The 27,113-nt window shown below is 50.0% G+C and overlaps 1 protein-coding gene across 3 annotated transcripts in view; it reads right to left on the bottom strand.

Moving 5' to 3' along the window:
• The window catches only part of MYLK (myosin light chain kinase), a 203,928-nt gene extending 177,886 nt beyond the window's left edge, over positions 1–26,042 (bottom strand). Inside the window, exon 1 of one of the 3 annotated variants that reach the window (XM_038583049.1) lies at positions 1,868–1,883. The gene's annotated coding sequence lies outside the window, so the exon portion shown is untranslated. Of the gene's footprint in view, positions 1–1,867; positions 1,887–25,807 lie in introns of those variants that run through there. The other 2 variants (XM_038583051.1, XM_038583047.1) reach the window with 2 other exon arrangements.
• Between the last annotated feature and the right edge of the window lie 1,071 nt (positions 26,043–27,113).

A 27,113-nucleotide genomic window follows, 5' to 3' on the forward strand; every position in this document is an offset into this window, starting at 1 on the left:
ACAAATGAGGACACCGAAGCTCAGAAATAAAACCTGTCCAAGGTCACAGAGCTAAGAAATAGAAACCAAAACCACACCTGACCTCAGTCATACCCTCGAGAGCTCCTGGAGCATCCCATGACCCAGACAAGGCATTTCCTGCTGTCCCCAGTAAAGGGACATAAAATAGGCAGAGGGTGGGGAGTATTGCCTCCCCTTCTGCTCCTAGGCCTGGCTTTGAAAGACACAAGACGGCCTCTTCCCATCCCCCCCTGCTTTCTGGGGAGCTAAAAACGAGGAGTGGTGACATCAGGTTCAGGACCCTCTCCGCATATTATCCTGATCCAAGATCTTCTGAGGTCTCTATTTTTTTTTAAGATTTTATTTATTTATTCATGGGAGACAGAGAGAGAGAGAGAGAGAGAGAGGCAGAGACACAGGCAGAGGGAGAAGCAGGCTCCATGCAGGGAGCCCTACGTGGGACTCGATCCCAGGTCCCCAGGATCGCGCCCTGAGCTGCAGGTGGCACTAAACCGCTGCACCACCAGGGCTGCCCCTTCTGAGGTCTCTAAATCTCCTGAAGGCCCCGGATGCTATCATCAAAGGGAGGTTGGCTTCAAAACACAGAAGCCTATCCCAATGGGAGGTCTGGCTTCATGGTTAGAAAAGGAACAGGCAAGTCCTTCTCCCTAGCCAAGAGACATCCAGTCCCCCACAAGGTGGTTGCAGGGAGTAGTTACTTAACCATCAGGCGAACAGGCGCAGGGCCCAGTCCCAGGCTGGCCAGACACACCAAACAGCTTCGCTCAGCCCATCGCCCCACCCACTGCCACCAGCAGCATAAACAGAGTTTGTCCACATTGACAAATAACGGTTACGGACATAACTGGGATGTTCTATCAAAAAAATAATAATAAATCAGGGGTGCCTGGCTGGCTTTAGTCAGCGGAGCATGCGACTCCCCATCTTGGGGTTGTGAGTTCAAACCCCCATACCGGGCATAGAGATCATGTAAAAAACAAAACCTTTAAAATAATAACAGTAAATCAAACCAACCATCCTTATTCCCTTCTAATGTCTCGTCCAGCCTGCTGACCACATTCCAGTCGAGAACACCAGAGGGGCTGGGTAACTTTTGCCATAATTTCTCTACTGGCAGAGCAGTGCTCAGTGGCTGGAAACACACCCAGCTCGGGGGTTCGTTCAATACCAGTTAAATGCAGATCAAAGGACAGAGAATTCAGAAGTGAAAAAAAAAAAAAAAAAAAAAAAAAAAAAGGAGGGAGTCAAAGAGAACTGGATGAAGGCCCCCCTCCCCCCATGCTCAGGCCAAAGCTCACCTCCAAAGTTTTCACGAGTAACATAATTCGTTAACCATCCAAAGCAGCACTAAGTTAACTTGACTTTAATTTGATCAAAAGCACTTTAAATTGTTTCTTGAACCCAGAAAAGAACAGTTTTCTACTATGGCCAAAAGAGAGTGAACTGCGGCAGAAAGACCCAAAAGAAGTGTTAAAGCTTCGGGACGAAGTTATACAGCAGAACAAGTTCTGAGAAACCAGCAGTCTGTCCTCTTCGCTCCCTCCCCAGGGCTCATTTAAAACGATCGCGGTCTTTAAGCAGCTGACCTGCAGCAGGGCATCCTGGCGATAGCTGCACCTACCCTACAGGTGGGGCCGGGCTCCCAGCAGCCTCTGCACGGAGCTGGCAGAGGGGCCAGCGAACACCCAGTGCAGGGGCCCCAGGTCCCCCTGGCCTGCAGTCAGCTCCCGACCACGGCCCTACCCGCTCCCAGTCCCGCAGGAGCCGCTCCTGGGCTGTGGGCTGTGCCAGGTGGCCTGGCTGGGACCACGGGGGCCAACAGTGGGCCAGGGCCGCCGTGCCTTACCGTGGCCTCCTCCCCGGGCAGTTCTCCCATGAGTCGGACGCGTGGGCAGCTCCCCCGCGGGACCGGAGAAGGAAGGCGGCCCAGGGGAGCCGGACGCTGCGCGGCCCAGGGCTCGACTCCAAGCCAAGGGGCGGCCGCCGCCTCTGCGCGCAGATGTTGCAACTTGCCTTGGGCCGGGCAGCCAGCTTCACTCGGTTCAGGGAGATCTGTTGTTCTAATCCGCCCAGCTGGGGTGACCTTTGAAACCCCTGGCTGCCAGCTGTAGAGGCGCTCAGTGGAGTCCCGGGGAGACCAGGAGGGGAAGCTCACAGGTCTCTACTCGTTCGGAGCTGCCGATTCCAATCTCAGTGTGGAGCAAAGGGAGGATGCTGCCAAGCGGAGAGCTGAACCCTTGGCGGGGGGGGGGGGGGGGGGGGGGGGGGGGGGGGAGCTGGGCACACCCCCAGCTCCACATCTGGCCTGGAACGTCACTCACCCCTTGGCACATCTGGCACGGGATTACCACATAGGGCTCATGGGGATGTGAGCCTCCCGAGACCCAGCTCTTTCCTCCTTAAGCTGAAGAAGTCCTGCTGATGATCCCTGGAGTGGGAGGCAAGCCCAGAGAACAGGCGGACGGGGAACTCCCGTGCTGCAATCGTCGTCGGGAACCCGGGCTGAGATCTGACCCAGGCTCCAAGCATTCATGTCACACACAGGGCCTGGTGGGGCTCGTTCTGGCCCCCGGGGAGCTTCAGGACTGGTCCTTGGTGCGTACTACTGAGGCACGGTAGCAGGTGATGCCGGCCCCGTCCTCCTCCAGGGGACGGAAGGATTGCCCCAGCTGCACAGGGATCTCTCATCCTATGCGGCTCACGCCACGGGACGAACTGCAGATGCCTGAATCACGAATGACAAGGCTTTAAAGCCTTTCCGTTTGGGCCCTTGAATAACTGGTATTTTTGTGACACCCAGGTAGCCCCTCACCCTCTGGCTCAGCAGTTCTCAAGTTTTTGGTCACAGAGCCCCTTTATGCTCCTAAGAATCAGTGAAGATTCCAAAGAGCTTTTGTTTGAGAGTGACTGCTAGCGGTATTTACTGTATTCAAAATTAAAACTAGTAATTCACTCAAAAACATTAATAAGCCCATTTGATGTTCACAGAACACTTTTCAAGGAAAAAGATTTTTCAAAGCAAAAAACAGTTTAGTAAGAAGAATTGTTCATTTCTGCAAATTCCTGTAATGTCTGGCTAATAGATGACAGCTAGATTTTCATATCTGCTCTATATTCAGTCTACTGTGATACCACTGCACTTTGCAGCTGCTGGAAAGCTCCACTTGAGAGAGAAAGAGGGTGAAAAAGGTCAACGCCATCTTATTACAAAGATGATCTGGACCTCTGGGCCCCCGAACGAGTCTCAGGGATCCCAAGGATCCCCTGGGGGCCCACTTTGAGAACTGTTGCTTTAACCCAGCCCCCTAGCCTCCCCATCACCATCTGCTCTCCTGTCTGTCCTCCTAAAAATTCACAACCAGAAAGGGAAAAGTGGTTATACGGGATAGTGGAGTGTGGTTCTGAGGAATGGGGGAGGAGGAGGGTGAATCGATATCTAATTTGGTTCCACATTTTCTTCCAAAGAGAATGGCTCAACAAACATGCACCGGAGAGATCTGAAGCTGAAACAGATACTGCAACACTGCACATAGACCTCTGGCCCCACAGAGGATAGGTTGGTCCCATTAGCAACATGCATCAAATCCCTTCCGTCCTATCCTCTCTGTCTCAAAGATCAGAGTTGACAGTCACGTAGTTGTGTGGTTCTAAGATTCACATCTGCCCCCCTTCCCCCACTGGAGCACAAACTCTACTGGGTCAAGATCCCGTGTGTTCCACTAACTGCTGTATCCCCAATGCCTACAGTACTTAAAATACCTTTAAGTCAACTAAGCCCTTGGCCAAGACTGAATATAAATCCCAGACCTCTGGAAGCCATGGTAGATATTTGAATATTTTATGGCTAATAAAGGAAGACATAAATCTAAACAACAATGCTGCTTACCAATGAGGAATGGAGGTAAATTCGGATCTAAGACTTCTTACAGGGAGGTCTCTGGTGGTGGCAACAGGACTGGAAAGTCATTTTGAACTGGACAGAACCAAGGACTATGATGTGGACAAAAACGTGGGAGGCATGCTTATCAAACCTGTGGATTACACTACACGAGTAGGAACAACTAACATGCTCAACACAGCTCACGTGTTAAATACAGCCATGAAAGGTTAGCAAAACGGACCAGTTTGAGAGGAAACTTCAATGAACAAATTTTTCAAATTGAATACTTAGGCTTGGGAGCAAAAATGGGGGCGCCTGGGTGGCGCAGCTGGTTGAGCATCTGACTCTTGGTTTCCGCTCAGGTCATGACATCAGCGTCATGAGATAGAGGCCCCATCTTGCGGTCTGCGCTCAGCACAGAGTCTGCTTGAGACTCTCCATCAAATAATAAATCTAAACCAAACCAAACCAACCCAACACAACTACCCAAGTACACAACGGCTAATTGGAAACACTGCACATAGACCTCTGGCCCCACAGAGGATAGGTTGGTCCCATTAGCAGCATGCATCAAATCTCTTCCATCCTATCCTCTCTGTCTCAAAGATCAGAGTTGACAGTCACGTAGTTGTGTGGTTCTAAGATTCACATCTGCCCCCCCCCCCCACTGGAGCACAAACTCTACTGGATCAAGATCCCATGTGTTCCACTAACTGCTGTATCCCCAATGCCTACAGTACTCATGAGCACATGATAAGTTCTCAACAAGTACTCGTGGAATACATGAACAGAATGTTCGGCTAAAAAAGTATTGGGAAAAAAAAAAACCTCTCCCAAATTATGACACCATTTAACTTTATTATATAGGGAATGCTAAGAATATTGGAGAGTGGATGTAGGGAAATAAGTGGGCGAACAGGTCACCACGATTAAAAAAATCTGCTCTTCTGGAGTCTATAGGTATTTGGTTCCAGACGCCTGGGTGCCAGTCTGGCTTTTAAACCAGGCATGTGAGTCGTGCATCCTTTCTACTCTGCTTCTCAGTCTTCCAGGGTGTGAAATGGGGATGATGATGTCCTGCCTTGGAACCTTGGGTAGACTGAGTTTCCCGCCGGCATTTCCAAGCAACTTGGATCCAGGTCCCCAGCTTCCCAAGGGAAAGCACTCAGTGCAAACCCTGTCTGAGCTCTTCCCTGGGCCACCAGGCCGACTCTTCCCTCCCCTGGACTTCCCAGGCCTTTTCTCTAAAAAAGCACGTGAAAGGAGGGGCTGGGGTTCTGCAGGCAGATGAGCTGCCCACGTCAGCCTGGCCACATCAGCAGAGCAGCAGACCACGGGCGGGAGGAAGATGCCGGCTCAGCGACACTACTCTGAGTGCCCACATCTTTGGCAGAAAGTTATTTTTAAATGTTCTTAAAAGGGGAGACACGCACATGCAGACACACACACACACGCAGATCAAATCAAATAAACACACCCAACCGCACACACAGCGTGAATGAGCAAGGCCTGGTCTCTTGGAGCTGCTCTCTTCCTATTGGGATTCTTGCTTAATTTGGGATTTAATGAGAAAAGGCTGAGAGAAGCTTTTTGCAATAAAAGTCACATACAAAAAAAAAAAAAAAATCAAAGCCAGAACCAGAAACTCTGATTATAAGTAAATTAGCATAAGACACATTTCCATCACAATCCAGCAACGATCCTAAATGTTCATTCATTTTGTTATCAGGTCTTATTGCTACAGGAGCAAGTTTGAGGTCACAAGTGTGTTGATCCAACCATCCTCTTCTCCCTCTGTTAAGTCATACCAACTGTGCCCAGTTTTTTAAAATCCACAAGATGAGCACTGTGATACCCATGTAGAGGGGTCAGGCCCTACCACCCTGTGTCTGTGGGAGCCCAGAAAAGCACTTCGGGGAACAGGAACAGTACTCAGGGTGTCCATCCCCGGGATGCCCCGTGGACGGGAACAGACCGCTCAACAGTCAGACGCCGCATTTGCCGCTCCACTGTGTGGCCTGAGGCAAGTGAAAACCTCTGCGTGTCTTAGGTGACTCATCTACAAACAGGGCTCCTGCTAATACCCTGCCACCTGCACGCTGCCACGGGGGTCAGCAATGTGGAAGAAAAGCAGCCCCAGCCCAGTCTCTGGCAGAGAAGAAGTGTTCAACCTGTGGCAGCTGCTGTGGTTAACATCCTCGTTGTTGTTTCAAGATCTTTCAGAAGCTCAGAGGATCGAAGCAGCCTTGGCCATGGAGGAGGCCACAGGAGAAACCGGGGGTGGGGGGGTGAAGGGACATCTGAGAGACACTCAGCAACCCTGGTACTCACTGTGGCTGCACCGTAACCAGCTGTGCGATCTTAAGGAAGTCACTGCCCTTCTCTCCCGATGGATGGGCCTCTCCAGACACTTCCTGCCCTAGTCCACCTATGTCTCTAGGACTGCCACCAACACGACATAGGACACCTGGGTAGGTGGGAAAGGCTTGGCAGAGAGAGCCAAGCCCACAGCAGGAACCTGATGCAGGACACCAGGAGAGGAGGAAAGAAACTTCTGTTCCCAGCCCACCACGCAGGGCTTCACAGGCTGGGCAGCCGAACCAGGTGGGCACACCTGAGAGACGCCAGCATCTGCCATGATGACAGAGACGGGGTCAGGGCTAAGGACGGCCACTATTCTTGCCATTATTCCAGCTTCGCAGCCTCTGGCCAGCTCCCAAGCTGAGCCTCTGATTGGATGAAGTCTGTCCAGAGAGAAACTGGGGCAAACGCTGAAGAGGGACGCCCAAGGTAAAAAGGAGAAAAAGAGAGAACCAATAATAGCTATTCTTTGGTGGGCACGTACTTAAGGCGACTTACCTCATTTAATCCCTTAGAATGGAGAATATTAACAGCAAAATTAACGGGGCAGAGTGTTGGGCAGTATCATTCACTCATAAAGTAAATGGAACATGTTCCTTTTCTTTCTACTACTTTATTCTTCTCCCGCCCCCGCCCCAGTTCAGCCAATATCCAGCGCCAGTGTCAGAGGGATGAAGGAAGATCTAGAAGGGGGGCGGGGGGAGTAAAGGAAAGGTCACCCCTCTGTGCCACAGTCTGCTCTTCAGAGAAGCCCAGGAAAGCTCTGGAAGAGAAAGCCCAGAGCGGAAGTGAGCCTCGAGAGGCTGCTGACCACTCTCTGCCCCAGCAGGGGCTCTGAACAGCCTCTCTAGCTCCACACTGGCGCGCTCCATCCCTTCTTCCCTAGCCAGCGCTAAAGCACCCCTCTAAAAATAAATAAATAAATAAAATAATTAAGAAAATAAAGCACCCCTCTGCCTTGTGCAGGCGGCTGAATTGTGGCAATGCTCTGAAGGGACAGGAGTGGACGACCTTGGGCTGCTCTAAGAACACAGACGTACAAGAGGGATGAGCAGAGGTCACCCAGGCCTGGCTGCTGGACCCGGCTCCTGAGGCTCCGCTGCACACAGTTCAGGGGAGATGCCAGCCTGTTTCTGGCCTGTTTCTTCTGGGAAAACTGCTCTGTGGTTGGACTAGCATCAGTCTGATCTGAGGGGAGACTGATGAGAGGAGACAGGACGAGGAGGACGCCTTTGTGGGAGCCCCGTCGTTCCATGTGAGAGCCTCGGGTTGGGCCGGAGTGTCCCCCAAGGAGTGTCCCCCAAGGATGGGGCAGCAGGAAGCGCTGCCACCAGGAGGGCCTGTGGAGGTGCAGAGCGCTGGTAAGAACCAAGGCAGGATCTCAAGATCCTCCTGGGGCCCGGGGCAGTGCCGTCACCCATCTGGCTCTAGCGTGTGCGTGCTTCGCTCAGGCTTCCCTTACCGAGAGGCCTTGGGACGCTTCTCTTGCAAATCCTCTCCCACGTGACCCAGCGGAGGAAAATGAGGCACGAGCCAACCTGATGTGTCAGCTCCCAGGGGCCCCGATTTGAAATTCAAGTTTGCAGCTGGTTTCTGATTGCTCCCACCAACACGATCTGAATCCCCTGGCTGAAGCCAGAGGCCTGGCAAACTGTTCCGGATTTCCAGTGCGCCTTCCACCCTTGACTAGCGCTCAGATGAGAGGGCAGGTGCGAGAGAAGCAGAATGAGGAGGGAGCCAAGGCTGGGTGTCTCCAGCATGCCAGGAGCGAAAGCACTAAATCCAGCTAGGTTTCGCCCATGCAGTTTTCAGGCTGGTTGCCTCGGCTGGAAAGAAAGGACCAATTCCTCCTCGGGGGTCAAGCCCAGAACTGCATCAAAAACACAGCTGGGGTAACCACCCATCCTAGGACAAGAGCAATAACAAGTCGGCAATTCAAGAGCAAGCCAGGTGGTGACAGCCAGCCAATGGACTTTGACGAAGGGGTCCCATCCTAGGCTTTGTGGTCAAAAATGCCTGGGTGGCTCAGTGGTTGAGTGTCTACCTTTGGCTCAGGTCATGATCCCTGGGTCCCGGGATCGAGTCCTGCATCAGGCTCCGTTGGGAGGAGCCTACTTCTCCCTCTGCCTGTGTCTCTGCCTCTTTCTGTGTCTCTCATGAATAAATCTTAAAAAAAAAAAAATGCCTAGACTTGACCCTGCCTCTGCCACTTAGCAGCTGAATGACCCTGCATGGTTTACTTAATCTCATTAAACCTTAATTTCTCTGTAAATCTGTTTTGTGGCGCTCTGCGGAGATTAGAAGCAACTTCAAGTATCTAACACAGAGCAAATACTTGGAATAGCCAATACATTGTAATACGCAAAGCAACTTCTAACATCCCCTGGCACACAGCAATCCCTCCCTCGAATATGAATAGTTGATAATTATCAAATAATTGATCATTATTTACCAATTGATAAAATAGTCATTATGAAGAATAAGAGGTATCACGTTTCACTTAGATGTTCTAATTTATCTAAATACTGCCCTATTGCAAAGAGCAGTTTACTCCTTCATGTCTGAATGTTGACTTGTTTTTATCAGTTGTCACTGGCCAGACAATATGCATCACACCCTCCCTCCCCACCTCTGGCTTACTATAAGCACTCTGGAATATGGCTAGACCATAGAACACTGAGGGTTGCAAGGGGACCTAAGTCATCTAGTCAAACCGCCTTTCCTTTATTTTCCAGATGAAGAAACTGGGGCCCAGAGTGGACCAATGTATCTTCAAAGATGGATGCAGGGGCCTCTGAGGTTCGTGCGGCATAGCCCAGGCCCATCGAGGCAGGTGAGCCCTGCGATAGAAGCTGATGATAATGCGTGCCTAAAAGCAACAAAACTCACCTGAAAAGGGGGATCTTCTTGAGTCACAAAGAACAGTTTGAGTCAAGAGAAGCTGAGAGAGTTACAGTCTTTCAACTGATTGAGACCAGGTTGTGGAGGGTGTAGAGGATGGCAACGCTCTTCACTTAATGCTGCCAAGAGGGTTTTTATTTAAGATTAACATTAAGCTACTGACAACTTACACAATGCTTTCCCAACCCAGATCTCACCTCAACTTCACAATATATATTGAGGTATGTTATGACTCCATTTATTGATGGGAAATCTGAGGCTCTAAGACCAAGTGACTTGTCTGAAGTCATAGAGCTAATAAAGCGAAACTGGAAGCCAATCCTTCTGAACTCCAAATCCTAGCTCTATTTGGTAACATGCTCAAGAAGAATTCATCAAGATACGTTGAATCTTATTATTATAATAAATACTATAATAAACACAAGGCCCAAAAGGAAGTTTCCAGTGTGGCAGCTTTGGTGATATTCTCTTAGATTTATTGGAATGCTATCTGATGGGTACAAATTTGACTAATGTAGTTAATCCCTTGCCCAGGGAAAGCCCCTTATATTTGTCCTAAAGAAATGGGTGACTTCATTTCAATCCCTAATGCCTGAGAGCCCATGCATCCTAGCTAATCTCTAGCAAATGTAAGCAGGCCCCTGTATACATCAGTAGATCTGCCCCCCTCCCACAGATGCTCCCTCTTCCCCTTCACAGGCTCTGCCCCAAAGCCTGCCGCTCATTTCCAGGCTCCCTTCCACTCCCCTCCCATTGGCTGGGCACGGCCCCAGACCTTGGCCTTAGGTACTACATCAGAACTGCCAGGAGGAGCATACCTTGGCAGAATGACGAGTCCTATGTTGCCACATGCAGTTCACCCCTTGCTCTCGCCCACCCTCCCATGATATGAGGGCCCATCCCCAGGACAGCTTCCAGCTGCAGAAGAGAAACAATGGCTTAGTGTTTCCTGGAACTTACCTGGGGTGGTGGAGGGCTGCCAACCCAACCCAGCCAGGTTTATCAGCCCATGGGCCAAAAGGCAGGCTCAGACACAGCCCTGCTCTTCCAGCCTTCCTTGGCCTTCACTTGGAGAGGCTGCATCTTCTCCCCCCTTCTGTTGCTTCCACCCCTACCCAACACTGTCCAGTCCCACTAGGAGCAAGGGCACCGAGAGCCTGCCCTCCGAGGTTCCTTCCAGGTTCTTGGGTACCACTTACCCTAGGAACCTGGGATGCTGCTGAGTAGGATCTTAGAAACAATGCAATCCCACCTCCATCCCCACAGGGGCACCTCTGTGTGCCTTCTGGGGACACTTGAGGCCATCTCATCCCAGAACATCAACTGTACTCAAAGATCTGGAGGAAGCATTTTTCTATTAAAACCAACATGTTCAAAAAAATAAATAATAAATAAAACCAACACATTCTGGGACACCTGGGTGGCTCCATTGGCTAAGCATCCACTCTTGCTTTCAGCTCGGGTCAGGATCTCAGGGTCATGGGATTAAACCCCTGAGTTGGGCAGGGTGGGGAGAGCTCGCTCAGCAAGGAGTCTGCTTGGGATTCTCCCTCTACTTCCCCCTCTGCCCCTCCCTCCCCACTCATACTCTGTCTCTCTCAAATAAATAAATAAATAAATAAATAAATAAATAAATAAAATCTTTTTAAAAACCCCAGCACATGCACATTATTGCATAAAATGACAACTAAGGGACTTACAAATAGATGTAGGACTTCAAAGAAATGTGATGCTTTCCACAAGGTGCTTCAGGCTACTACGCCCCAAGCCCCTATCCCTAAGCACATGTTCTTTCTCCACTTCCCTTGGGGATGGCAAAGTCAGAAAGTTGGAGAAGCACCAGTCCAATCCAACCCTTCTGTTTCACATAAAACAGAAGCCTCAGGTCCAAACAAATGAGAGGACCATGATCACAAATATCCCTGTTACAAACAGAAATAGCCCACCCATCCACTGCTTCCTGGGAGCCAGCTACCATAGCGAGGGTTGTTACCTAACTTTCATTTTCAAAACAACTCTATGTAATAGGTATTATTTTCATTTTGAAGACTCAGAGGTTGAGCAATGGCTCCAAGGTCACAGAACTCACAGTAACAGCTATTTCTTATCAGCTGGCTTTAAATCTGGGTCTGTAGCTCCAAGGTTCAGACCCTTGGTAACAGTGTCACACTGTTAGAGATGCCACGGGGAGGATCTGGGAGGGGTTGGAGTCCAAGGTCTTGGTGTCTTGTCCTGGCTCTGCCAGATGACTCACAATCACAGACACAAGGGGACATTTGCTCACCTTATCAGTCTATAGATAAGAAAATCAAGGCCCCCGAGAGAAGGGCTGGCTTAAGGCTAGAGCTACCAAATTTCAGGGACAGGATCAGCTAACAGTGACCCCTGGGAAAGTGCGAGAAGACCTCTAGCATCTCTCCTGGATGTGTGTTATCTGTTTATACAGATGTACATCATTTCTAATCCGATGTGCACATCCCGTCTGGCTCTGTGAGCCCAAGCACCTGCGGGGCCCTCACACACTCTGGTCTGCAGACAGCAGCTCAGACAAGCTACCCTTAACCTCTCCTGGGGGACCTGGATGAGCATGGTAAGGGAGCTTGTGTGACAATCACCAGTCACTTCTGGCTCTGAAGTGACCAGCTAGTCTGCTTGTAATTAGGTAAGTCTTGTACACCAGGAAGGAGAACGTATACACGGTAGCCAAAAGCCACAGCCACAAACACGCACACTCCGCTCAGCAAGGAAATTCCAGAAGTTCATTCATTCCTGTGGTTCACGTCTATAAGAATCTTCCAGATCCCAACCTCAAGGTCATGGATGTTTGTCTACAAAGCCAATCCCATGGCTGGACAAAAGCATGCTGACACGATGCAACTCCCTCTTCACTACTTAGAACGTTTATGTTATCGAGGCCACATGTTGATCATCTGGGCCAATCAAGCCAGGTTCATCGAGTTTGTGCTGCCCCGCAGAGAAGAACCCCAGTTTAGGGTCAAAACACACAGTCTGTCCACATATCCACCACTACGTGTTTCTGGACACCTACGATGACGACTACGACTGTAAATAAGGTAAGAGGTTATATCAGAGCGTGCTAGACACTACATCCTCCCCATATAATAACGTAAGTGCTGCAGGAAGACTGAAAACACATCCCTTCCTTCTGACCTCATCCTGCCAGTGGCCTCCATTTGCCTCCATGATCTCCCTCCCTCACACCCTGACTGCCCTCCCCACCCCTGTACTGCCTTCCCTTCCTCACTGAAGTCGCCACTCTGTGGGTGAAGGGTTCAATCTGCAGTCCTTGAGCACCACAGGTGGATGGAGCATCCTCTGGGTCTGGAGCTGGGATCTGCTGAGCCCGGGGCCTCTCTGAACCTCAATCTCAGGTTTGGACCAGGCAGTGTGTCGGCAGGAACACAGCAAACTGGGACTGACCTCCTGGAGAGGGGAACCTCTGCTCAGGGGTGTCGACTCACCTGGCTCTCAGTGGGGAGGAGAGAGCATCTGTCCCTCCCAATCCTCTCTCAGAAATGGAGACAACTCACATGCAGAGGGAAAAGCCTTTCCCCACAGGAGGTCCCATCAGCTGCCAGAGAAGGAAGTGCCAGCCAACAGGAAGATCAATGGGCCACCACCCCGCATTAGCTGGGAGAACACAGACTTCGAGGATGGAGGACTTGGAATCTGACTGGAGAGGCCAGATTAGCAGAGGACAATAGAACCACAGAGGCCAGGAAGGTAGGGTTAGAAATAAAACAGCTAGTGGAGCAATGGCCTGCTCACAGGCCCTAAAGCCCTTCGTGGTTTTCCACCCCTGAACCGAGCAATTCTCCATCCGGTGTGGGACACTCAGCCAACACGAAAGCTGCAGTGTGTTTCCCAACACCGGCGTAGAGGGAGACACGGCCCCAGCATCTGTGGGGCGTTAAATGTTCTCTCCCCCATTGGAACAAGATTGACACAGGACTCTAAAGAGAAGTACGCTGTCTGCCATCACTGCAAATGGCCATTCTACTTGTTAGACCATTTTCTTCTAGGCAACTTAGGCAAGCTTCTATCCAGTGGGCACAGCAGCCAACCAGCTAGGCCTCTCCAGATTTGGTTGGTTAGGCCTAAAACGGAGCTCCTTGTGTGCATGTCCACACCAAATATATGTATTAAGTTAACAATGCACATCTAACTACTAACCTTCATTTCTATTTATTTATTTTTATTTTTTTATATTTTTTATTTTTAAATTTTTATTTATTTATGATAGTCACAGAGAGAGAGAGAGAGAGAGAGAGGCAGAGACACAGGCAGAGGGAGAAGCAGGCTCCATGCACCGGGAGCCCGACGTGGGATTCGATCCCAGGTCTCCAGGATCGCGCCCTGGGCCGAAGGCAGGCGCCAAACCGCTGCGCCACCCAGGGATCCCCTAACCTCCACTTCTAACAGTTGTATAACATTTAACAAAATGCTGTCACCCAGGGCAGCCCGGGTGGCTCAGTGGTTTAGCGCCGCCTTCAGCCCAGGGCGTGATCCTGGAGACCCGGGATCGAGTCCCACATCGGGCTCCGTGCATGGAGCCTGCTTCTCCCTCTGCCTGTGTCTCTGCCTCTCTCTCTCTCTCTCTCTCTCTCTCTCTCTGTCTCTCATGAATAAATAAATAAAATCTTTAAAAAATAAAATAAAATGTTTTTAAAAATGCTGTCACCTGGAGCTTTTATCATTAATGCTTGATGCAGAGAATCTGTTTTTGCTCTTAGTTTGGTGTTTTAGCATTACCCAATATGACACTTTTCTTGGAGAAAGCAGTTCCCAAGGCCCAGGGTCTGATACGGGGCGATTCGGGACATTATACCAAAGAACTCTTGCCATCAACTCTGCTCTGCCTCACGCCCATCAGCGAGGGCTCGGTTCCGTTTCTCTAGCGGCCTTGTCCCGCTTGGTTTTTGGGCCCAAGAGAAAAACTGAACTTCACTATTGATGGCACCTGCTCCCTGTGGCATAGATAAAATGCAATAAGGGAAAGACCAGAGCTGTCTTGTTTAACACTGTTCCAGTTTAAGCCTTCACCATGGTACTTTCTCCCCCATGAAAAGGTCGGGTTCTCCCCCGAGACCACTCTGGGAAGCTGGGATTTGCAATGAGCACCTGCTTGCTCAGGTGTCCTCTCTCAGCTGACCTCTGAAGGTTCCTGTCAAGTAGGTATAGCCTGGCCTCCAAAGCAGAGCTCTCTCTCTCCCTCTCTTAAGTGAGGCCATGCTCTTCTTTCCCCTTCTGTCTTAACTGAAGAATTAAAAGAGCATCCAGGCATCCCTATAAGTCTCATTTTTAGCAACTGTGCAATATGCTGCCAAGTGGATGAACCATAATTTACTCAATCATGCCCCTGTTGTTTACCATTTAGGTTGCTTCCAATCTCACTAAAACAGATGACATCACAAGTCACAGTTTCATGAACACAACTTTTCCTTCATTCTGGATTATTTCCCCAAGATATATTTTACGAATTCCAATTACTGGGTCAAGTGCATGAACTTCCTTATGGCTCGTAAATCTGGGTCCCCTTGATTCATGTCAGCCTGCTACATATGCTGACTCGTACCCACCCCCCCCCCCAATATTCTCTCATTCCTCAGCTCCAGTTTGAGCTTGAGCTCCTTGAACTGGTGCCAGGGCTTAGGCAGGGGCCAGGTCCAGGGATTCCTGCACAGTTTGGAGGGATGTGCACTTAGATACCCAACCAAGTTAGGCAAGGCTTGGGAAGTGAGGCAAGTGTTGAGCAAGGCAGGAGAGGATCCAACTCCAAGGAGTCATGAAGTTCAAAACAATTGTTGTTATCGAGCAAACCATCAGGCCTACTGCCCCGTCCTATATAATGTTGCCAGTGGGGGAGCCCTGGATTGCCACGGGTAGTCTTTTCCCTGCAGCTGCATCCTGCTCGAATCTCAAAGTCCCCACTACTTGGAGCCCTTGCTAGCAGGGGTCTAAGACATGAGCACCCGTCCAGGACCAAGTTCCCACAAATCTGTGACAAAACACAAAACTGAGGATGGCGCCGGGTTTTCCATACACCCAGCGTGCGTAGTTTAACAGACGCATCTCAGTTCACGTCCTTCATACTTTGTGGTCATCAACATATTCTCTCATTTATTTGTAAAATGTCCGTGGCTTTGTTGCACTGGCAGTTCGTTCACTCACCACATACTTTTTGAGAGCTTGAGAGCTCTATCTGCCAGGTGCTATTACGGATCCTGGAGACGGTGGTGAACACAACAAAGGCACCCTTCACCAAAGCACTTGGATGGTCAGCTTTTCTGCCTGTAATGTAAGTGCCTGTCATTAAGCTTCTGATTGCTCGGGCATCCACTTCAAAGACGTCCATCTCAAACAATCACATGGCCAGCTACAGGACTAGATGACGAGCCAAGTCGCCCCACCCAGGTTCCCTTTTTAGAGAGCTGTGGTTGGCTTACACAACTGGGCCTTTGACCACTGGCTTTCCCCTTCCCACACTTTAATTCCTGCTCTTATGTTTTAAATACACCAATAAAGAGTGACCCTGTGAAGCCCTAGGCCCCCACCTTGGTCCCCAAGAAAAGCAGAACATGAGGACAACTCTCTCTCCCCACATGACCTTGTTCTGTGGCCCCAGGCATGCCATGTACCCTCTAGGAGGTAAGTAAGTAATAAATCTTGTCCTTTCTAAGTACCCTGATGGTTGCTCTTGAGTTGTGTCTCGCAACTGTAATAAGAACCACAAGGGCTGGTCCCAACACAACATTGGCCCTGGTCAGGGAAATCTGTGGGGGCTCGCCACAAGCAATATGGGCCCAGGGGAGAGCCCCCATGGGTAGGCAGACAGGAAACACGACCCCTGCTCAGCAGAGCGCCGGCTCGGACTGCCAGGCTTCGTGTCCACGGCCACAGCGTGTGGGGCGCCAGGGAGCTCGGGTTTATAGATCTCTGTATCCCCATGGCAGAGAGTTCTTGCTGAACAGTCCGTGCTCATTAAACATTTGCTGAGGACAGCACTTCAGAAAGACAGGAACACTTCCTGGAGGGCGAGTGGGGACGCTGGGTGCGTGCAGAGCCGAGGGCCCGCAGGCGGGACGGAGGGGGCGTGAAGTCAGCCAGCTGCCTGCCTTCCAATCCCCGCTCTGCTGCAGGACCCTCAGCAAACTCTTTCACCTCTGGGTCCTCACTTGTGAAACGGAGAGGATGGCAATGGTACTTGCCTCAAGAGGCTGCGAGGACGCAAGCCCTCAGCAAGCGCTGGCCATAGGAGAAGCCTTCCAGAAAAGCGACCGGGCTGTAGCAGTAACAGTGGCATCGTTTGGGCGCTAAACCAGCTGATTGTGTCAACATTACAGTAGGTGAAAAGGTCACAGCCCAGGGAACCAAACTGAAATCGAAGATGCGTTTGGCCACAGAAGTTAAGGAAGTAACAGGGAAAAATCAAATTTGTATAAGAAAGATGAAAAAAAAAAAAAACTAGCTGGACTTTCTCTTCCTTCTCCACGGATGTCAATGATAGGAACTGATAAAATTTCATTTATGTCAATAATAGAAACATGACAAAATGCTCCTGCCAAACCCGGGTCTCTCCAATGGTGGGTGCATGCCAAGACCTAACCACAAATGGCCAAGATGAGTTGGGGGAAGCAGAATTCTGATACACAGTTCAGGGACTTTCCCAAAGTATGGACATTCCACAGACAGATCATTTCCGGTGCCACAGAAAGCTTTGGAATTTAAGAAGTCTGAGGGAGGGTGGGGAAGGGTAGGAAACAGATCGTTGGCCACAAGCAAGCACAGAGACAAAGGCCCACGTTTGCGGAGGTTACTCTTAGCTCTGCAAGTGACTGAAATGGAATGCTGTGCAGATTTAATATCAGTGGCGCAGATAAAACAATGTCAGCAGACTGGATAATTAAAGATTTTTGGCTTACTGCTTCCCCCTCTCACTTTCTGGAGGGAGGTTAAGAGAGAAAATAGATGAGTCCAATAAACCAAGAATTCCTCCAATTTATGAGTATATTTTTAGTTACTCCTGACATCTGGGATAACAGAGACATTATTTCAGGATCAGACCTGATCATGCCCTTTACACTGGGCTAAACATCTCTCTCTAAAACCCTTTGATGAAAATGTAATTATTTTAAAAATATACACAGGCTAATCGAGACCATATTGAGGAAGTCTTTAGCTTCCAAAAGAAGGCATTCCTGACTGAGTGCAACAGATGCCATTAAACCAGTTGCCACCACCCACTCCTCACCATCTTCCCAAATTCCTCCCTGGACCTGCACCTGGACCATACCTGCTTCGCCTAGGAGTGGAGCTGCCCAAGACAAGAAGGGAGTGACCATGGGGTGACAGCCAAGTCCTTACAGAGTAGCACTAGGATCTAAACACTTGTTCCCACTTGCTTTTTAAAGCATGGGCTATTGACAAGGAAACAGTGAATCACAGAACCACAGATACATTTAAGAGACCACAGGGATCTTTTAATTCAACCTCCCACCCAGTATAGGAATCCTGTTCTGTCCTAAACTGGGCAACAGCGGGCCTGGTATGTGTGTGTGGACACTTGCTAGGGCCTGGCCAAGCCAGGAGGCTGGTGATTCAGGCTGGGAGAAGGATGGGAACAAAGCCATCAGAGTTAGAGGCAGGACTGAGCCAAGATCTTGCTGGGTCCCTCCATGAGACAGAGCAGGCTTCCAGCTGAGCCAGACTCTCCAGCCCCTGGGGGTGGACTGGATTCTCCAGTTAGGACACAGCCTCATCCACGTAGGAATCCCCTCTGGGCATGTCCGACAGTACAGAATTCTCAGAAAGGGGAGAAGAAGGGATGTCAGTGGAGGGAATTTGGGTCACTGTATTCAGCAGGGTCTGCTCTCTTAGGAAACGTCTAGAGCACCTCATTAGAACCTTCCTCCTCCATCACTTAGATCCTATAGAGAATAGAACAGAGGTGCTTACTGAGGGGCCATGGACAGATCCAAGCCAGGGCATCCCAGAAGGCAATCTCCCAGAAAACCCTGCAAGAAGAAGTTCCCACACTCAGAAGCAGCCCATTCCACCATGGGCTGTGATATGCCTCCCCTTACCTGGACCCCATTCTGCCCCCTGGGGTCATGCAGAGTAAACTCCAGTCTGCCGTAAGACAGGTCTACAAATATTTGATGACAGTCACCACTTATCCTTCTACAGAAGAACACACTTGGTCCTTCCACTATTCCTTTTTTTTTTTTTTTAAGATTTATTTATTTATTCATGAGAGACACAGAGTGAGAGAGAGAGGCAGAGACATAGGCAGAGGGAGGAGGAGGCTCCATGCAGGGAGCCCGATGCGGGACTCAATCCTGGATCCTGGGATCATGCCCTGAGCCGAAGGCAGGCGCCCAACCACTGAGCCACCCAGGCGTCCTGGTCCTTCCACTATTCCTACCAGGCATGGTTTCCAAACTCTCTTCCACATCCTCAGGGCACACACTGGTTTCACCAGGACTCCCCTGGCGTGACCCCGAGGGCTGGAGAAAGAGCACAGGAGGAGAGCGGCTAAGCTCGCAGCCTGGATCCCAGCCCCAGCACTCACTGTGCCTCAGTGTCCCCGCACGCCTGATAATCTGCGTTACGAGAACAACATCAGTCAGTTCACAAGGGCTCTTAGAGCTGTGAACTAATAAACAAACATCTGACTAAGCTCGGGCTACTTTTTAGCACAACGCTCAGCACATAAGAAGTAGGTAGCATCTACACAAACCCTGTGGCTGGAGATTCCAGTCCCATTACTCTCCAGCCTCCTTACTGGTAGAGCAATAGTACCACCTCCGTTGAGCTTTGACGAGGTAAGGGACTAGGTCTCCTGGTCACTGCCTGGGCCCTAACGAGGAGGCAAGAACATTAGCTGCCTCTCCCTTTCTACTGCTGAGGTGGCAGGTGGGAGCCATTCTCCGTGGGTCTCTCCCAGTTCTGCACACCTTGCAAGTGGAAGCATGGACTGCCTCTGTTCTAGACTGTCTTTTCAAGGGTATCTGTATCATAAATGAGAGAGATGGGCTCTCCCTTTGGAGCAAAGCACGGGTGTACCTACTGTCCATTTTACAACATTTGAGTTCCCTCAGCTCAGGATTTCTCTCCACCGTCACCCTATGGGGATTGGGGCTCAAAGAACCAGTGTGAGAAAATACTGGTACCCAGGTCACTGTTATCACTGTGAATCAAAAAGCCCTTGGTCCCTAACCCACAGGCCCCGTCTTCAGCCAGGAGCCACGAAACCGTGGGAGGCTAACTCAAGAGCTTGCAAGCAAGTGAAAGCTCAGACCCTCCACAGTTATTAACCATAACCTAGAGAAGAAGTAGCAAAATACACTCTCCCTGTAGTCTTTATCTTTTTTTTATTTTTTTTTATTTTTTTATTTTATTTTTTTATAGTCTTTATCTTAAACTATCATCAACCCCATCACATTTTTGTCCAGGTTTATATTATTTCTTTTTAAAAAAAAATTCTAAGTGAAGGATATTTTTCTTACTTATTTCCTTATCTATTCATGTTGATTTTCACCTTCTTGATTTTAACCTAAAGTTCCATTTATTTGAGGTCCTTCTGAGACTTTGGAGGGCTTGGAGGGAGACATCTCTTGAACACAAACCTCTCCCTTTCAAGTTCCCTTGTCCGAGATGCACAGACCGTGGTATCTCCTCCCCCCACCCCACCAGGTACACCCTCCTAAATCTAGATTCTCATCCTCAGTATCAGATACTGGGTTTATGTTCCATAAAACGTACTGACCAGCTTCTTGCCTTCATTCCACTTGAGAATGAAGTGTGCAAGAGAAGCACAAGTCCTACCACCAGCCCAGGATGCCCGTCACTCCCTCGTCGGCCTCTCCTGAGAACACTAAGTGGGCCTCTCAGGAACCACCTCACCCCCGAAGACGTGAGGATGCTTGACCTGAGGGACATGGCACGGCTGGAGCTCAGCAGGATGCCAGCTGGCATGGTTCGGAAGGTAAGAACACCACTGACGTCCACGTGGGAAATCTGGCTTAGAGCTGCTATAGCTGTAACCAGGGCAAGCCACGGTCTGAGCAGGCCGCTGTACGGCGGGGCACGGAGGTGGAGATCCCGCCCTGAACGTGCTCCAGACCCACCTCAGGCACTAAGAAAAGAACACAGTCGGGGATAGTGTTGTGCAATACAATTTCAGCTCATCACAGGCAGCTTAGCGGGAGGCTGGTAGATGTGGAAGCTGTCAGTGGTTCCAAACCTCCCCAGACTCCATGAATTAACGGGATGTGATCTCTACCCCCTGCTCCTTGCACCACTTGTTCACATCAAGGATTCATGCGCTTTCCAGCTTTCTGTTGGCCATTCAGCTAAGCCACCAGGGATTTTCACCCTGAGATCATGACCTGAGCTGAAACCAAGAATCAGGTGCTTAATCGACTACAACACCCAAGCGCCCCCCACCCCCCCCATAAGCTACAGTGGTTTTTATAACTTTTTCTCTTAGGTACTTTCTTGCATTTTATAATTACCCTCCCTCTCCACTACAAAACTGGGTATACCTAGGTCTCAGAATCTGGTATTAAGTTATGGCTTAGTATTCTTTTCAAAAATAAACACACCAATAAATCTCTTGAACTACAATGCTTTCCCCTTATTCCTCTTCTTAACTGGGGGGGGGGGTTATTTTTAGATATTACTGTTTAAAGATTTCTTACAATATTTTTAGGCATGACAGGGTGTCCCAAGATGTCAACATCTGGTCATAAGTTATTTGCAGGATTGTAGCATAGTTTTCTTTCCTTTGAAAAATAATCTGTGATGGTTTTAATGGATATTTAATGAATAAAAAGAGCTTTTATCTTAACATAATTTTAGCAGCACGCTTGAGCTTTATCAGACTCCGTGATCAGGATTGTCTGGAAAAACTGAGTACTTAGGTTCCCAGGATAGCTCCAGGGAATGGACCCTTGGGCTTGCAGGCTTATTACCACCTTAACCTCTGCAGGGCCAAGGATCTACCCTCATCCCACAAGCAGGGTCTCCTTCATGTTGTCGAGAGCTCTCAACTTCTGGTCCTGTCTCATCAAGACGACCTCTCAGCTCTTCAAAGCTCTCAACACACCCCAACCACAAACTATTCCTATGCTTTCCTATGGTCCTATGGGTCCTCTGATTTTGCCATGTCTGTGTATGAGACAAGAGACGGGACAGGGTCCAGATCTCATCCCAGACTCCTGATGGCCAGAAAGCTCATATTTCTCCCTATGCAGATTAACTCCTAGTGTGCCCAGCCCTTGGGGATCTTCGAGGCTATTCCACCACGGACACTACTCTCGGTCAGAGATGGCCAGACTTTCAGGCCCAGTTACCGCCCCCCCCCCCCCCGTCCCCACAGACACAGAACAATGGAACCCAGTCAATAGAAGAGGCCAAGACTGTCCCAGAGCATCACCAAAGAATTCTTTCCCAGATACAGGTCCCATTGGAAGTCATGAGGGCCTCCTCCATCCTTCTTAGCCATGGCAAAGATCATATATACTTTGCAGAGACAGCAGGTAAGGAATCCAACTGCTACAGCAATCCATGGCCAAAGAGCTCCTGATTCTTCAGTGCCTCTCTTCCTCAGCTATATGTTTACATTTAAGAGGTTGATAGTTCCCAAAATCAGGAATCTGATACTCCTCTGTTTTCCTTTCTGCTCTTCCCATTTGTCTTCTCCTTTTCTACCCAACTCATTCTACTCAGGGTTGGAACATCACTAGCCTCTTTGCCCAGGGTGGGACTGGTCCTGCACCTTCCTCATCAACACTGTCCCCACTGCCCCAGTGATGAACAACTCTGCAAGCAGCTTCCACAAGGAAGTGACCCCTCGGTAGGCAGTTCAGCCACAGCTTTAAGTGGCTCCAAGTACAAGCAGGAGAATATTGAAATAATCCCTGGCTTTGGTGAGTTCACAGTCTAACGGGGGGAAGACAAGGCCCACAGGCACATAAGAACCCAGGCAGTCATCCTGAGGACACTATTTCCAGCCTGATAATGTATTTAATGCTCTCAGCCGTACTGGCGCAGTCAGTCACCACTCCATCTGGAGACACTCTCTTCTCTCTGGATGGGGGGTGGGGGGCGCGGCTGTACACTCCTCTCTTTCCTCCTTCCCCCTCTTCCTGGTCTCTAAGTGATGGGCCTGCTCATTCCTCAGGGATCATCCAGTCCCACAGGTTTACATGCATTGGAAGGTCAGAGATTCCCAAACCTATCTCCTGTCCCAACCTCTCTGCCAACCTCCAGAGTTCTATATCCAACTGCCTACTCCACATCCCCAATGGTTTATGTAACAAGATGTAACAGGATCTCTCACCTTTCTCCAGCCAAATGTGCTCCTCCTGCAGCATTTCCCACCTGGGCCAAAGGCTCCGTCATCCACCCAAATACTCAAGCACAGGAGCCACCCCCACCCTCCCTCTCTCTCCATCCAATCCATCAGCAATTCTCACTGGTTCTACCTTCATTCTGATCACGCCTCGCCACCCCTACGCCACCAGCATCATGTCCTTAGACCCCTGCAGCAGTCTAACTACCTCCCTGGTTCCACACTCCTTCCCTACAGTTAGTCGATTCTCCACTCAGCAGTTAGATCGTGATACTCCCCCATTCAGCGCCCTCCAATGGACCCATTACCCATGGACTCAAATCCAAACTCCCTACCATGGCCTGTAAGGCCTTACCTCACCCAGCCCTGCCTATTGCTGCAAGCTCACCTGCTATCACGCTGTGCCTCACCCTCCTCTCTAGAGCTAGCTGGCCTGTCTGCTGTTACTCCGACCACATCAAGTTCACTCCTGCCTTGAGGCCTTAGCAATGGCCAGTTTCTCTGCCTTGAATAGAGTTGCTCCTCCAGATCTGAAAACTCACTCACTCGCTTCACTATGTCCTCTGCTCCCATCTCACCTCCACAAAGAGGCCCTCCTGCCTACTTGGCGATCCTATGTAAAATAATTCTCTGCCCTAATCCCTCCATCCCCTTACCCTGCACTACTTTTCTTCATTGCACTTTAAAAACATTGCCAGATATTACTGTCCTCCTCTCTCACTAGAAGGAAAACTACCTGAGAGCAAGGACTTTGCCTCCCTCACCACCAAGGACTACATGATAAATGAACAAATGTCATGTCTGGTACATTAATCAAATCAACGTTCACCACATTGACATGGATTATGTTCTTTTCTTGGGAAGGGGATCAAATTTCTCATAGAAACATTAGTATAAGGGATGGTTACAATATTAACCAAGGCCCTAATGCCCAACTTTTAAAGAAATAACATGAAACCCAATACTTAATTACAAGTTACATGTCAAGCAACATAAAGCTTTCTAAAATACATGTGCTTTCATTAGAAAAGACGACTCACAATGAAGCCTATGTGAATATAATTTGATGCAATGTGGCATCACAGTTCATTGTTCAAAGTAATTTTATCAAAAAGCAGAAAGAGCATCATCATTAAAGGTATGGAATTCAGAGGAGATTTTCCACAGGCATCTCTGAAAAAAAATGTATGGATGAAACTAAAGATTACTTGCCCTTTTGAGAATCTATCAAGCAACATTTGTATCTTGCTAAAGGTGCCTGAATGATCTGTGAGTGACCCATTAGCTCCGATCCTAGGGGACCCGGGACGAGGGCACCAAGTTCCGGCCTGACTCTGCAAGGACCAGGTGCATCACTGCAGCTCTGCTCTAGAGGCCCCCTTCCCTCATCCGTGCAGAGAAAGGAGTGCTGGATGATTTCTGCAGTCCTGTTCGCTCTAGGTTTTACAATGAAACTTGGACTACCCTCCTCATCTCCTCGCAAATTTCTCTGTCATGAGCATAAAATTGGAAACTCTACAGAAAGGGCTCCCTGCATAGCCCACCCCTCAGCACCAGTGGCTCTTATCTTCACCCTGATGTTAACCAAGGCAACCCTGGCTTTAAAATAAAGTGCTTGCATTAATTTTTCCATTCTTTGATCTCCTGCTTCTGCTGCCTCGCAATGTCAGAGTGCCTTAAGGCTCTGCCTCTCAAGGGAGCCACGCTCATACATACACAGTGGTCACTTTGATCCAGCCTCCCTTGAATCCCAAAATAATGGCCCCCCATCCCAGCCACACGTTCTGTATTTTCTTTCAGGCAGCAGTAGGACACTGCTTTCTCCTTTTATCTGCCACTTTAGAGTCCAACCTCATAGTCACTTTTTACAAATTCCTTTAAAATTACAGGATCTATTTTTTTTTTTTAACAGAAGGCCAGAACACTCATACTTCGTTTTGTCTGCCAAAGCAGTCTAAGAAGGTATTCTCTAACTTCAGTGATGGCACCATATACTTCAAAGCAGCCTTAGAACCACAGGGGGAAGTAATCAGTGTTATAAAATCGTAGGCTATGCTTCTTTTCACTGATTCCTCTTTCTCCTCCCTCCTTCTCACTTTCTTTGCTTCACTGAATTGGTTGGGTCCCCAGCAGCCTCCTCACAGTGAGAATGGACAGATCTCTCCCAGGCTGATGCTGGAGAGGGCGGAGGGTGACAAAAGAAAACCCATCTTGGTCACTAGCCAAAGCTACAGAAAGCAATGGACCCCCACTCTGAAATTTCACATGGGAAATCCCAAAAGATCACTCAGACTTTTGAAATGTAATTGAGAGGGGTGCCTGGTGGCTCAACAGGTTAAGCATCTGCCTTCAGTTCAAGGCATGATCCCAGGGGCCTGGAATCGAGCCCCAAGTAGGGCTCGCTGCTCAGCAGGGGCGTCTGCTTCTCCCTCTCCCTCTGCCCCTCCCTCCTGCTCATGTTCCCTCTCTCTCTCTTACACACTCTCTCTCTCAAATAAATAAATAAAATCTTAAAAAAAAAAGGGGGGGGGAGGGCGGGCGGGAATCCCTGGGTGGCTCAGCAGTTGAGCATTTGCCTTCAGCTCAGGCAGGGCGTGATCCTGGAGTTCCGGGATCGAGTCCCGCCATCGGGCTCCCTGCGTGGAGCCTGCTTCTCCCTCTGCCTGTGTCTCTGCCCCTCTGTGTCTCTCATGAATAAATAAATAAAATCTTTAAAAAAGAAATACTATTGAGAACACTGACCATCATACAGTCACCCACGGAGGCACTGCCTTTGTGAGGCAGCCTCACTCTACTCTATGCCTGCTGTCAATGGGACAATGTCACGACGTGTCGATGACTGTGCCTGTGAAGCAGGGCCGGTGGGGGCTCTTGGTCAGGACCTGGAATAGCTTGGTCCCACAGCTAACACAGAATTCAACCCGTACTCCAATCCCAGTGATGGCTGCTTGCAAGGAACCAGAGAGTCAAAGGAAAAATCAAAACCAAATGCAGTTGACCAGAGCAGCCTCCCGGAGCAGCAGGAGAAAGGCGTTTTGGGACAGTTTGGAAGGACGGACTACCAGCTTGGCAGTGTGGACAGTTCCCAGCAGAGGCCAGAGCACCCAGCAGATACTTAATCTTGTTTCCTGGCTGGCTCAATGACCGTTCCCACCGACTTCACCAGTTCTAGAATGCAGACCAGGTAAGCCAAGGTCAACAGATAACACTAAGGCGTGCTGACTTCACTCCCACCTGTCTGGGCACCCGGCCAGGTGTCAGCTCACCTTGTGGGCGCTGGTCTCTCCTGGCCACCCAGTCACCCTCTCCGCCACGTCCTCAGGGTGGGCTGAGGAGGAACGGTCAACAGCACACTTTAAACCCTGCCCACTCAGCAACGTCTCCTCTGCTGTTTGTTGTGGCAACTGGATGGTGAGCACACGGCAGGACGTCTCGGAGGTCTGTCTCCCTGCGGGCTCCGGGAGCCCTTGGCCAGGGCTGGTGCTCTGCACTGCAGCTGGGGCGGCCTACTGGGGACCGCCTGGCCGGTGCCTGGTGGGAAGGAGGAGAGGAAAGCCAATTCAGGGGCAGGCGTGCACAAGGGAGCGGGAGCGGCTGGGAGGATGCACATCGCTCCCACAGGCTGTGTGGAACCGTGGAAACGTCCTCAGGACAACAGGTGATTTTATTATCGTGTGTAGGAGGTCAGGGGTTTAGAGTTCAGGAATAATGGTTACCAGGAGGACAAGAACTAGGTGCTTCTTTCCTCCAGAGAGGGCAGATGCCAAAGAACTAAGGAGGGTGGAACTGGGGTGGGCTCACAGGGTGGGGGGAGAGGCCCTGGCAGGGGTGAGGGAGGCCACGGAGCAGGCGGTGGGCCCTCAGCAGTGGAATCCCCGCCCCGCTACAGTCCTGCAGACAGATGTCTTTCCCCCTGGACAAGGCGCTCTGGCGAAAGCTGATCCCACAGTCACGGCCCCATCTGCACCTGCTGCTCCTGGAGATCTGTTCGGCCACAGAACCAAGTGGGAGCCCCGTCAGGATGGTGTATCCTCTAAGTAATGGTTTCTGTGCTCGTGGGCGAGGCCAGGCAGTCCAGCCAGCTCAGCCCCCCTGCTGACACTCACCTCAATGACTCCCCGACCTTGGGGAGGGCTCAGGGATACCTGTGGGTCTTTGTTCCTTGTCCCTTACTCCACTCCCAGCTTGGGCGCGCCTGGACCTCCCTCTCACCAGGGACCTTTTCACTTGCTGCCAGCAAGAGAGGCCTCCAGGCCTGCTGCTCCTCTTGTGCCTCAGGCCCATGACCCTGTCCTGTGTCCCCAGGGGCCTGGCTGCTCTGCCATGGGACTCGTGTGCACAGCTGAGTAGGCCACTCTGGGCTATAATCCTTCACAACTCAACCTGTACCAAGGACTGCTTCTAAAAGGAACTGAAGTCACTCGCAAGAAGATGCAAAATTAAGCTACTGATTATTTAAAAGTTAAAAATGTATAAAAGCTGAGAATATATGCAAAATGGTTTTCTATACTAATTTTGCAACCCTATCGAGCACTACATCTGTCTCTGAGTTCCCTGACATTCGTGACCGAA

This window comes from Canis lupus, chromosome 33, assembly GCF_011100685.1.
Source record: "Canis lupus familiaris isolate Mischka breed German Shepherd chromosome 33, alternate assembly UU_Cfam_GSD_1.0, whole genome shotgun sequence".
NCBI lineage: Eukaryota > Metazoa > Chordata > Mammalia > Carnivora > Canidae > Canis > Canis lupus.